Source organism: Adiantum capillus-veneris, chromosome 29, assembly GCF_014529385.1.
Source record: "Adiantum capillus-veneris isolate H3 chromosome 29, ASM1452938v2, whole genome shotgun sequence".
Lineage (NCBI taxonomy): Eukaryota > Viridiplantae > Streptophyta > Polypodiopsida > Polypodiales > Pteridaceae > Adiantum > Adiantum capillus-veneris.
In genome coordinates, this window is record NC_140959.1 from 41,345,266 (window position 1) to 41,359,191 (window position 13,926).

The window sequence follows — 13,926 nt, forward strand, 5'->3', positions numbered from 1 at the left end:
GATCATATAACAAACTGCTTAAGGCCTTCAGGTTGGAATATTCCAACAATAGAGGGGACGAGGATATTCTTTGTGAATTAGATAAGATCAAACAGAGGAATTTGTCAGTCCGCAGCTATGTGGAAAAGATAAAAGAGCTAACCAGGCAGTTACAAGAACCGCTGTCTGAGAAGAGATTGAGAGCATGGTTCCTGAATGGGTTCAGAAGCAAGAAGCTTAGGGAACAAGAAGTACTAGCCCCTACAAGCAAGTTCAATGATCTGGTTCAAAGGGCATTAAAGCTAAAACAGTAGGCTAAGAAGGAAAAGAGCCACAAGAAGCGAAGGACCAGTAGCAGTAGCTCTCCTACTGAAACTTCTGATTCCAGTGAAATGTCCAGTAGTTTTGAGAGCAGCTCTAATGAACGAATAAAGGAGAAATCAAAGAAGGGATCATGGACCAAGAAAATTGAAGAGATGGCTAGGCAAATTGCAGAAATTAGCCACACAAGACAGCCAGTTCGAAAGATGGAGACTTGGTGTTCAAGATGCAAATCCAAGGACCATATCTCTACTGAATGTTCACAATGTACCTACTGCAAGGCCTTTGGTCACCTATGGAATAATTGTGGCATCAGAATTCACCATTTTAAGAAAGGGAAGGATCTGTCAGTGGTTGCCTACACTGAACCAGTGAAGGTAGAACCAGTCAAAGTAGCTCAAGAGGAGAGACCAGGTACCAGTGGTACTGGTCAAGGACGTGGCAGATACCAACCAGGAATGGGCAGAGGAAGAGGAAGAGGAAGAGAAAATTTCCAGAACAGGAGCATGAATTGCTATACTTGTGGGAAGTATGGTCATTTTGCAGCCCAATGTCCAGATGCACCTGTAACGACTACTACTGAGGCTAAGGCACCAGAGCCAGTCCCAGTCAGGGTGGTTACTAGGAGCAAGGGAGTAGTCATTGAAGAAATCCCAGACATTTCAGAAGTACCAGTCAATCCTAACAATAGCAAGTGGGCTCAACAGAGGGAAGTTTGGAAGGCCAAAGGTAAAGAAAAGGTGGTAGATGAGTGGCAAGAGTAGCGAGAACTAGCAGCTAAAATCACGGAGGATTTAGCTAAGAAGCTGCCAGAGCAACCAGACAGTTACGAAGCTAGATTCATTCAGAGGATACCAGCCCAATCGACTGATAAAGATCAGTCACAGTACCAGCCATGACAGAGACCATGTTGGCTGTGGTACATGGACTAGCTGATGGAATGGGAGTGGATGGAAAGAGTAGAAGCATTGCAAAAGAAGAATGGCAGTATGAAGATACCAGTTCTTCAAGCTCTGATAGTCAGTCTGACCAAGAGAGAGAAGAAATTCATGTGAAAATTTGTGATAGAATCGAGCAGCTGACTGTAGAGCTGGAGGATATAAGAAAGACCTTGCCTGAGGTATCCAACTTTATCAGACAGCGCAGGAAGACTGAGGGAGAGGCCGGAACAGTGGACCTGACGGCTGTCCAGGATGATGAAGTTCCACTTATCCAGGTAGACTACAAGGTCAGGAAGCAGCGGGAACCTCTCTCAAGCGTTATCCTGGATGGAGGAGCAAGAGTCAACATAATGCTGGTTTCATATTAGTGAATGGGTATCACTAATATGAAACCAGCACCATTCAAAGTAAGAATGGCAGATCATAGAGTCGTACATGCGACGGGTATGATTGAAAACATGCAGATAAGAGTTGGGAGGGAAAAATTCAAAACCAGTTTCCTAGTCCTAGATGTGCAAGCAGCATATGGAATGCTACTAGGGCGCCCATGGTTAAGAACAGCACATGCTGTTCATGACTATGCAAACCAAACTTTGACCATAGAAGGGGCCAGTGGTGGCAGAATCCAAATCCAGGACTTGGAAAAAGGAACTGAGGCCGAAGGAGTTGTGTCAGAAGTACAGGGCCAAGAAAATCGAGCGAATGCTAGCGGCTATGAACATATTCCCTTTGGCAGAAATCAACTTGAATGCAGTCTTGCTGAACAAAGACCAGGATGACAAGTAGAAGAGACAATTCCCTGATCAGTTTACCGAAGTCAATGCAGGGGAAAGAACAGTTCAGCTAACTGGAAGGATGGAGGAACCAGCTGATACTGGTATAGTAGAGGAACCAACAGGTTCTAAAGAGTACCTGCTGGATCAGAATAGTGATTCAGAAATGAATGGACCATCCTAGGACTACACTAAAGAATTGACCAAACGAAAAGGAGGCGGACCAAACTGGTTGCTCCCAGATGAACACGAAGTAGAAGAGTGGAACCTGGGATCAGAGGAAAATCCTAGAATGATCAAGGTTAACAAGCACCTCAACCCGACAATGAAGGAAAAAGCAGGGAAAATGTTCCAGAACTATAAAGATGTGTTTTCCTGGGAACATACAGATTTGAAGGGAGTAGATCCTGAAGTCTGTCAGCATCGAATACCACTAAAACCGGATGCTAGGCCAGTAAGATTACAAAGATATTGGATGAACCCCAACTATGCTAAGAAGGTCAAGGAGGAAATTGATAATCTTCTCAAAGCTGGGTTCATTACGGAAGTGGCAAGCAGTGATTGGCTATTTCCCATAGTTGTCGTTCCCAAAAAGAATGGGAAATTGAGATTTTGTGTGAACTATAGGAAACTAAATGCCCAGACCATTAAGGATCCATTTCTCTTACCTTTTACTGATATGTTGCTTGATGAGATTGCAGGATATGAGATGTATAGCTTCATGGATGGTTATAGCGGTGTCAGGAGTTTTTTTGAGCAAGGGATTGCGCATATGTACATACACATGCATGGTGCATCGAATAAAGGATTACCCAATTTCCATAGCCAGGTGGTTACGTGGGGCCCACATGTGTACAGGTAGGACAGGGTGTACATAGTGCAGCGATTTTCACTATTATCAGTACCAATGTGTTTTTTCTACAATAAGGAGGAGTTGGTAGCGCGTAAAAATTCTCTAGGAAGCTATCCGCGGACCGACGACATGAGGTAAGCAGGTGCGTCAGATGGCATCTAGTGGCGTCAGGAGGCCGAACGGGGTCAATACTTGCACGTGGATGAATACGGACACAACGTGGGTGTTTTCTTGTGAGAGTTATGCAGGAAGGTCATCATTAGGACCACTTTTTGGGGCCACTTCACGTGGTTTCGAGATGCATTATTGAAAAGAAATGAGTGCCAGGTGTGCGCATGGATGCAACAGGGTGACAACTATGCACTGCGAGGTCACTTTTTGGCCTGTTCGGGGTCCGTTTGAGGTCATCTAAAAGGCCACGGGTGCCCAACTAATAAAGACAAGTGTGGGAACTGAAAAAACTGAGAGAAGACCAGAAAAAAACGTGGAGAAGAGAGGAGTAACAGCCGCAAGTGTGTTTTTGCTGTTTTGGAGCATTTTTTCGCCCTAAACTGCTCATCCGAGGTCGGATTTGAGCACTTTGACATTGTAAACTGGGGTTTTTGGGCATTCCAGACACAATGGCGCTGTCCATTTTGCCAAATTCCTCACAGATTTTCTGCTTTTTTTCTGTGTAATCTTCTCCGGTGAGTGAAGCCTCTCCTTAACTTTGTGGTTGTATCTGGTGTATTTCCTCAATACTGTGTAACCTATTTGCCCCATTGGTGTTGGGCTGAGATTCATTGAGTCTAAACAATAGCAATTTGCCTCCTTTGAGCTGAATTGAGAGTGTGTGTGTGTGAGTGTGTATGTGTGAGTGTTGAGTGGGCAAGTGGGAAATCTCTCTCTTCTCACTCCGTCTGTGTGTTTCCTGTCTCGGCCAGGCTGGTTGTGTAAGCTGAGTGGTGCCCCATAATGTGTGTGTGTATCATTCCAAGGGTGTGTGTCGGGTCGTGATAGAGGCGCTGTGTGTGTTTTCATCCTGATCACATTCTTTTGGCGCCCCCACGGAGGATCTTCTTCGAGTATCTTCTGCTTCGAGCTTCAAGCTTCGAGATTCGGGATTACAGGTTACAGGTTACAGGGACATGTACAGGTACAAGTGATTCACACAGGTAGAGGTAGCTGGAGTACAGTGATATACTAGCAGTGATGTCACTTGCAGTTGTTGTGGGTATGCATCACTTGGCGCCTATTTGAGCGCATTGTCTGCTGGATTGTACGTTACTTGTGGAAACTACCATTGTACACATTTGTGGAGCCATACTTGGTTGTACTTGGCAGTCCCAGCCATTTCTGAGACTTAGTCTGGAAGATAGTCATTTCTGAGACTTGACTATACGCGATTTGCATTAGCCTTCGTGTGAGGGTCGATAGCGTGAGGTTTTTATTGAGCTGGGGGATTCTCAAATGTGGAGATCCTTTCCGTGATACAGGTAGCTGGAGCACCCTTTTTGTGACCTCGCCATAGGCTATGTACTAGTGATTCCTATTTGATGCTCGGGTTCTATTGTTGACAGTTTATGCATATATATGTAGTCTATATTTTGGGTTCCTACTGCTCTACTTCTGGGGAAACTCTGTCAAAATTTTTCCAAGTTATGATGGCTGGTTTCTTGGTCTTTTGAGCCATTTATGCTGTTATGCTCCTGAAATTTTGGCAAAATCAGAGGTTAAGTCAGGTGTGCCTTCTTGGGAGCTTCATGGTTGGCTTTAATGGATGATCAAAATGGCCCTCAATTCACTCATTTTCATTTAACTCAGAGAATCCAGATAAATGTTCATGTGTCCAGAAAGATTTTTTTCCAGCAGCGCATAGTCTTTATGTTCGGGCCGAGAAGATTAAGAGAGATCCTGGAATGTCCTTTGCCTGTTGTAATTCCGATGATTAACTATGAAAACTCATTTGATGTGCATGTGTTTGTCCTTATCTAAAGTTGAGCTCCATTGAAGTTTGTGGGAATTGAGTCAGTCAGAAGTTTTGGTTTCTTGCACGTGTGTGCAAAGGGGTTCTCAAAGCATCATAATTTGGGTAGCCATGGCTTTCTCTTATCCGGAGTTTCATGGAAGAAGTGATGAAGATGTGGAAGATTTTTTGGAAAAGATGGAGGTTGCATGCATTAGCAACCAGATTCATGACCCTGCGCAGATGTTACGTCTTCTCCAAATTTGTTTGAAGAGTGATGCACGAGTCTGGTCCAAAACATTTGAAGAGGAGTTGCGTGCAGCGGATCCACTTGTAAGATTGAGTTGGGACAATCTAAGGCATGGGTTGGAAGTGGAGTTTGTGAAGATAGAAGATCCTGACAAAGTGTGACAAGAAGTACAAGGTTTGGTGCAAAAGGAAGGTGAGCCAGTAGATGCGTACATACGTAAGTTCTCATTGGCATGGGAGCGGATGTGCAAGGCCTTAGCACCACAGGTACCCCCGCCTGACATGATGAAGAAGGACAGGTTCTTGGCTGGTCTTTGGGAGAATATACATTGGAGAGTGGAGCTAAAAAAGCCTAGGGCATATGAAGATGCATTGGAGGTAGCAAGGAAAAAAGAGTGGAAGTTGAGAAAAATGAGCCAGTTAGGGGTGGAGTCTTTGCCCATGAGGTCTGAATTTCAGCCTATAGAGTCTTTACAAGGTCGCATGTCAGGGGTTCATCATGAACCAGTGGTTCCTGTTACTACTCAGGTTATGCCAGTAGTGGTCACTACAACGGTGCAAGATAATGGGCTAAGGCAAGACATGAGGCAAGTGGTAGATTTGATGAAGAATCTCAGCCTAAACATGCTAGGTCAAGTGGGAAATAATCGAGGTTGAGGGAGGTTTGCAAATCAGCCAGGAGGTGAAGAAAGGCCTTGGAATGGTGTTGGACAAAGCAATGGTAGGTTTTGGAGGCAGACGTCCACATGTTACAATTGTGGAGAGTTGGGTCACATCAGCCCGCAATGTGATAAGCCACCAAGGATGGGGGGAGACATGTATCCATTGCCAAGACAGGTGTTAACTAGGTCAAATGATTATGGCATCGAAATTAAGGGAGATGAAGGAACCAGTGGATGAACCCAAGAGGAAAAGGGAAAGACAAAAGTGCTAAGTGTAGTCACCTTGGAGAAGGCATCAAAGATAGAGGATACATTAGTGATGCCTATTGGGAAGAGGACCACAGAGGATAAGGAAGGAAGAAGTGCCCTAGGTCCTAGTAAGAAGAAAGTAAAGAGCCATGAAGGCGAGGATGTCAAGCCCAAGAGTAAAAGGAGAGCTCGTCGAAAGTTTCATGTTTCAGATTTTCCACTAGGGGATGGGCAATTAAGCTATGACTTGAAGGAGGATTTGACGAGCAGGAAGGCAGATGTTACTTTTGGGCAGCTTATAGAGATGGTGCCTAAGCTAAAGCGACAATGGAAGAGGATGGTTACCCCAATGGAGAAAGAGCCAGAGAGAGGTTCAGTAAAGGTGTTGGCAATGGATGAGCTACCAGACATTTTTCCAATAGTAGATGTGTGGCATAAAAGTAAAAATTTGGGACAAGGTTATGTGGATGGCGGAGCCCAAATATGCGTCATAACACACTCATGCGTTGAGAAGATGGGTCTCATAGTGGCTGGGGTGTCAGGTTTTCGGATCAGATTGGTAAACCATCAAAAAGTAAAATGCTTGGGTGTTGTAAAGAGCTTAGAAGTGGAGGCATATGATGCAAAGGTAGTGGTTGATTTTCATGTGATGCTAGCAGGGTTGGGAGCATATCCTATTATACTGGGCAGACCATGGTTACGTGCAGTGGGAGCTGTTCAAGATTGGCGACATGGTACGATTAGCCTCTATGGAAAGATAGTTACCAAGAAGCTTTATAATATGGACACAAGGAAACGATTAGAGGAGCTTTATGAAGATGAGGATGAGTCTAGTGATGAAGACTCTTCCACGGTGATAGATGAGGATAGTGATAGCACTACCAGTAGTGATGAGGATGCTGATGTTGCATTTCTTTTGATGGACAAAGAAATCCAGGAGTTTGGTTTAGTTGCATTTGCGAATGAGGTTGAAGATGAAAGTGAAGGGCCTTACGAAGTGATTGAAGGGCTGATGCAAACCAAGGTTGAGTTGTCAAAGAAGCAGGAATTGATGACACAAATGATCAGTGGTGACCTCTCAGCTATGGAGAAGGATAATATTTGCACATGCTGGCTAGTTTTCCTGATTTGTTCATTACTTCATATGAAGAGATCAGAGGGTTCAAGGGCGAAGAGATGCATATAGAGATGAAAGAAGGTGCTAAGACAGTGCGGAAAAGGCTAAGAAGGATGGGTCAAGAGCAAATGGAAGCCTTGCAAGAAGAGGTGGACAAGTTGTTGAAGGCAGGGTTCATAGTCCCTGTGGAGACCACGGAATGGGTGAGTCCAGTTGTAGTCAGTCCAAAGAAGGACGGGAAGTGGATAATTTGTGTAGATTTTAAACCCTTAAACACAGCCACTAAGAAGAACCCATATCCTCTTCCATTTATCGATCAGATCTTGGATTCAGTGGCAGGTTATGAGAGGTACAGTGTGTGTGATGGTTTTTCAGGCTATTTTCAATTGAAGATTGCTCTTAAAGACTGCACAAAGACCACTTTTATTACGCCATGGGGCTGCTATTGCTACACAGTATTGCCATTTGGGTTGTCAAATGGACCTTCCTTCTATCAAGAGAGAGCAAATTGGGTGTTGGAACCATTCATTTGTAGTTGTGTTAAAGCTTTTATGGATGACTTCTGTGTTTATAGCAGTAGGGCTGAACACCATGAGAAGCTGCAGATGGTATTGGCTCGATATGATGAATGTGGAGGACAACTAAATCCAAAGAAATGTCATCTAGCACAGCCAAGGGTGAAGTTATTGGGCCATATGGTGCTAGAAAATGGCATTGAGGCTGATCCAGACAAGGTTAAGTCTATTATTCTTCTTCCATCACCTACGAGTACGAAGCAATTAGCAACTTTTATACACAAAGTGAAGTACATGGCACGGCTTATTCCATTGTCTTCACAGCTTCTTTATCCATTACAACAAGTGTCAAAGCATGATCCATTGCAATGGGATGACAAGTGTGAAGAAGTGTTTTAAGAGGTGAAAGAGGTGTTAGGGGGGTTTTCATCCATGCAGGCTCCTGATTGGGAGAAAGTGTTTTATGTAAATCCATCAGTAGGGGATGATGCCATTGGAGCCATGCTATTGCAAAAGGGGAAGGGCAGCCATTATATGAGGCCAGTGTATTGTGCAAGCCGAGTGAAGTTGGTAGCGGAGAGAAAGTTCTCGGAAGTAGAGCTAGTGATGGCCAGTGTAATATTTGCTTGTCGACAATTTTGTCATTACTTGCTACCACGGCCTTTTGTTTTCTTGACGAGTTATGCCTTTTTTCCACAGTTAATTAATGGTACTAACATGTCAAATGTGGTGAAGAAATGGGTAATTGAGCTACAAGAGTTTAAGTTCTCTTTTCTAGTGGAAGATAGTACAAGGGCTACCCTAGCTGATTTGTTGACCTACAAGGAGAATCCCCTTATTGTTAAGGAAGAGGTGGTGAGAAAGGTAGTTGAAGAAGTACCACAGATCAGCAATGCACATGTGTTGTTCTTTGATGGTTCATACAGAAAGAGCCATGATGCAGCTTTAGGGGGTATAGCACTTTATGATCCAGAGGGGAAGCTAGTATGCAAGAGAGGGTTCAAATTGGATGCTCATAGTAACAATGAGGCTGAATATGCTACTCTGGAAGCCGGATTACACATTTGTTTGAACCATGGGGTTCGAAGGTTGAGCATAAAAGGTGATGCCTTGTTAGTGGTGAAGCAAGTGCTGGGTGTGTGGAAGAGCAAGAACACCTCATTGAAGGAAATGTGCTTTAGAATTAAAGGCCTGTTAAAAAAGTTCGAAGCGTGAATCATTAGACACATTGAACGTGCTCTAAATGGAGAGGCACATGAAGCAGCTCAAGGCATGATTGGGGAGATATTTGTGTTGAGGACCACTTTACCTCTTTATCATGGCCGGGAAAGTTTGGCTCAAGAAGAGGAGTTTTTGCTAACAGGAATCATTCCAAAGGAGATTCAGAAGTCTATAAAGTATGGCTTTGTGCGTAGAGAATACAGGTACAAATTGATTGGTGATGTCTTATACATGAAAGGGGCTGATCTCGTGTTGAGACGTGTACCTTGGCGGGAGGAGCTTTACAGGGTGTTGGAAGAGAATCATGAAGGCGCATGTGGTGGCCATTTTTCTCTAAAGATCACATTGCATAAGATTTTGCAAGAGGGGTATGTATGGCCTAGTTTGCACAAGGATGTTCACCATTGGTGTAGGTGTTGCAATAGGTGTCAAGCATTTGGGAAGAGAGTGTTGAAGCCAGAGCTACGAAAAACCATTATGGCGTTTGATGTGTTTGAAAAGTGGGGGATTGATGCAATAGGCCCGTTACCTATCACAAGCAGGGGAAAATGCTATATCTTGACGGCAGTGGACTATCTCTCTAGATGGGAAGAGGCTATAGCAGTAAAACAGATCACTGCAAAGGATGTGGCAAAATTTGTGTATGATGAAATATGTTGCAAGTTTGGGGTGCCACTGGAGCTACTTTCAGATAAGGGGCCTGGCTTTAGAGCTAAACTGCTAGATTTTTTATGTGCAAAGATGAAGATTAGGCACCAGCATACCACTCCTTATTACCCACAGTGTAATGGCTTAAATGAAAGATTCAATGGTGAGTTGGTACAGATTCTTTCGAAAGTGACAGAGCACCAAGGAAAGAATTGGGATTTGGAATTGCCTAGTGCATTATGGGCTTACCGTACTTCGGTGAAGACAGGTACATGGTTTACTCCATTTCATTTGGTGTATGGAAAAGAAGCACTATTGCCTGTGGAAGTAGAGTTGCCTGCGGTCAAGATGTTAGAGAAGTTGCTTGGGCCACCTAGTGATGCATTCAAAGAGAGGCTCTTGCAGTTACAAGAGGTCCAGTTGGATAGGATGAGCGCATTGGAGCATTATGGGCAGATGCAGGATAAGGCTTTGGCAAAGATAAATGAAAAGGTCAAAAGTAAGGGTATCAAGAAACATGACTTAGTTTTGCGCTACAACAGTAAGCTGGACAACACCTTCCAAAAGAAGTTTCAAATTAAGTGGGAAGGCCCTTTCAAGGTAGTGGAGTGTTTTCCAAATGGCACATATCAGCTGGCTAACCCGGATGGTGTTCTACATAAGTCAAGGATAAATGGATTGCGTATTAAATTGTATCATGCTATATTGATGATGGTGGAGCAAGATGAGCTGTCTGTGGATCAAGCAGTGTTGGTGAGGGATGAGGAGACCTGTGATGCGGCGAGTCTCATATCTCTCTTTGCTGCTGCTGATCATGAATAATCTAGGAGGCTAGGGGATGGGCAAATTATGTCAGGATTTTTTTTGAGCAAGGGATTGTGCATATGTATATACACATGCATGGTGCATCGAATAAAGGATTACCCAATTTCCATAGCCAGGTGGTTACGTGGGGCCCACATGTGTACAGGTAGGACAGGGTGTACATAGTGCAGCGATTTTCACTATTATCAGTACCAGTGTTTTTTTTCTACAATAAGGAGGATTTGGTAGCACGTAAAAATTCTTGAGGAAGCTTGGTGCGTCAGATGGCATCTAGTGGCGTCCGGAGGCCGAACGGGGTCAATACTTGCACGTGGATGAATACGGACACAACGTGGGTGTTTTCTTGTGAGAGTTATGTAGGAAGGTCATCATTAGGACCACTTTTTGGGGCCACTTCACGTGGTTTCGAGACGCATTATTGAAAAGAAATGAGTGCCAGGTGTGCGCATGGATGCAATAGGGTGACAACTATGCACTACGAGGTCAGGTTTTGGCCTGTTCGGGGTTCGTTTGAGGTCATCTAAAAGGCCACGGGTGCCCAACTAATAAAGCTAAGTGTGGGAACTGAAAAAACTGAGAGAAGACCAGAAAAAAACATGGAGAAGAGAGGAGGAACAGCCGCAAGTGTGGTTTTGCTGTTTTTGGAGCATTTTTTGGCTCTAAACTGCTCATCCGAGGTCGGATTTGAGCACTTTGACATTGAAGACTGGGGTTTTTGGGCGTTCCGGACGCAATGGCGTTGTCCATTTTGCCAAATTCCTCACACATTTTTTGCTTATTTTCTGTGTAATCTTCTCCGATGAGTGTAGCCTCTGCTTAACTTTGTGGTTGTATTTGGTGTATTTCCTCAATACTGTGTAACCTATTTGCCCCATTGGTGTTGGGCTGAGATTCATTGAGTCTAAACAACAGCAATTTGCCTCCTTTGAGCTGAATTGAGAGTGTGTGTGTGAGTGTGTATGTGTGAGTGTTGAGTGGGCAAGTGGGAAATCTCTCTCTTCTCACTCCGTCTGTGTGTTTCCTGTCTCGGCCAGAGGCTGGTTGTGTAAGCCGAGTGGTGCCCCATAATGTTTGTGTGTGTATCATTCCAAGAGTGTGTGTCAGGTCATTATAGAGGCGCTGTGTGTGTTTTCATCCCGATCACAGCGGCTACAACCAGTTACAGATCGCTCCTGAAGATAGAGCCAAGACCACTTTCATCACTAAGTGGGGAGCTTTCATGTATCTGGTGATGCCTTTTGGCCTGTGCAATGCACCAACTACTTTTCAGCGGTGTATGATGGAGATGTTTAATGAATTTCTTCATCGGTTCCTCGCTATTTTCATGGATGACTTCACTGTCTATTCAGATGAGGAACAACACCTTTTATTCCTAGAGATGGTTTTTAAACGCTGTCAGGAGAAGAGAATTTGTTTGAATCCATTCAAATCTGTTTTTCTAGTATGGAAGGGACAACGTTTTTCCCGCAATGGAATAGAGATGGCCAATGACAAAATACAGTGTGTCCAGCAAGCTAAAGCACCCAGAACTGCTTCAGAGTTAAGTTCTTTCTTGGGTTATGTGCATTTCTATAGAAGATTGGTACACAAGTTTGCTTCTCAAGCAGTACCACTATATGAGCTTACAAAGAAGACCAGTAAGTTCAACTGGACTGCTGAGTGTGAGGAGAGTTTCCAGAATTTGAAAAAAGCCATTACCAGTAAACTAGTCCTTAGGAAGCCAAATTGGGATATTATTTTTCACGTACACGTGGATGCTTCAGGATTGGCAATGGGGGCAATATTAGCTCAGCCAGATGGCAGAACAGACTATCCGGTTTATTTTTCTAGTCGCAAATTCAGTCAGGCTGAACAAGGCTATATGACTACTGAGAGAGAAGCTCTCGGAATGGTTTTTAGCACCACGAAGTTCAGGCATTACCTGTTGGGAAAGTTATTTCATTTTTATGTGGACCATCAAGCTCTTCTGTTTCTGATTAACAAAGTCATTATTCAAGGCAGGCTGATAAGATGGATGATGTTCCTTATGGAATTTGAATTCAGAATTTTCCATAAGCCTGGCCGAAACCATTGTGGAGTTGATTTTCTTTCAAGAAGTACGAAAGGATATTCAAAATCACCATTGAGAGATGAGCCAGTAGATGCTGATTTATTTTAGTTAGAGGCAGAAGAATCAGTGGATCCTGAATGGTATGATATTTATCAATTCCTTTCCCAAGGTGCCTTTCCAGAGGATTGGAGGAAAAATCAGAAGAAAGATTTGATCATAAAAAGCCTGAAATTTACTATCATAGGAGGATTATTTTATCGACTGGGTGTGGATGGTATACTTCGATGATGTGTCCCTATGGAAGGAAGAATGCAAGTGATTTCATAAGTGCACAATGGTGAGTCTGGTGGACACTTTTCCAATGAAGTAACCTACAAGAAGATTCTGCAAGCTAGTCTGTGGGGGCAAACACTGATTGCTGATGTCATAAGTTTTTGTACAACTTGTGACATATGCCAAAGAATAGGCCGACCAACAGCTGCAGATATGACTCCCTTAATGCCAATACAACCACTGGGAGTATTCATGAAATGGGGACTGGATTTTATGGGACCTTTTAAGAAGGTAACTCCCAGGAAGAACAAGTACATAGTGATGGATAATTGTTATGTTACCAAGTGGGTTGAAGCTAAGGCTCTTTCCGACAACACAGCCAAGTCAACTGCAAGGTTTTTGTTTGAGAATATTGTCTGCCGATATGGATGTCCAGTAGAGATTGTGACCGATCAAGGAACACATTTTATCAATGACACTATGAAAATCTTATTAGATATGCTTTCAATCAAGCATCCGAAATCTACTCCTTACTATCCCAGATGCAATGGACAAGCTGAAAGTAGCAATAAGACAATAAAGACTATTCTCACTAAGGTGGTGCAAAAGAAACCAGACCTGTGGGATTTGAAACTTCAGATTGCTCTATGGGCTTATAGGACAGCTTATAAGGTAACTACTGGAATGACACCATTCAGAATGGTGTATGGTACTGAAGTTGTGGTTCCTATGCAGTTTGTAATCCCCAGTCTGAGAATGGCTGTGAAGTATGGATTAGACTTCAACCATAATCTTAAGAAGAGGCTGGATGAACTGATGCAATTGGATGAACTCAGGCAAAGGGCTATATTGGAACAAGAAATTCTTCAACAACGAATAAAGCACTGGCATGATCGCCAAATTAAAGTTCGAGAATTCCAGAAAGGAGACTTAGTGCTTCTATATCAGTCTAGACTGGGTCCAAAGAAGCTGAACTTGAAAATTGCCTAGGCAGGACCTTTTGAGGTAGATTGGGTCTTCTCCAACGGCACAGTCAGATTGAAAGATTTATCTGGATTGATATTGCCAGGATATATAATGGAGCAAAGATCAAGCTTTATTATTCAGAGACTAGAGAAACTGAGCCAGAACAAGGTACTAAGGAACTAGAGGTTGCTGATCAAGAGATACCGAAATCAGACATTTTTGGACTTTTTCATGTACGACCAGTTCTAGGTTCAGAACCAATACCAGAAGGACCAGATCAAGATGACCTTAGAATCAGTACCAATATGCTCGGGCCAAATTGGAAATCAGTTTAGTACC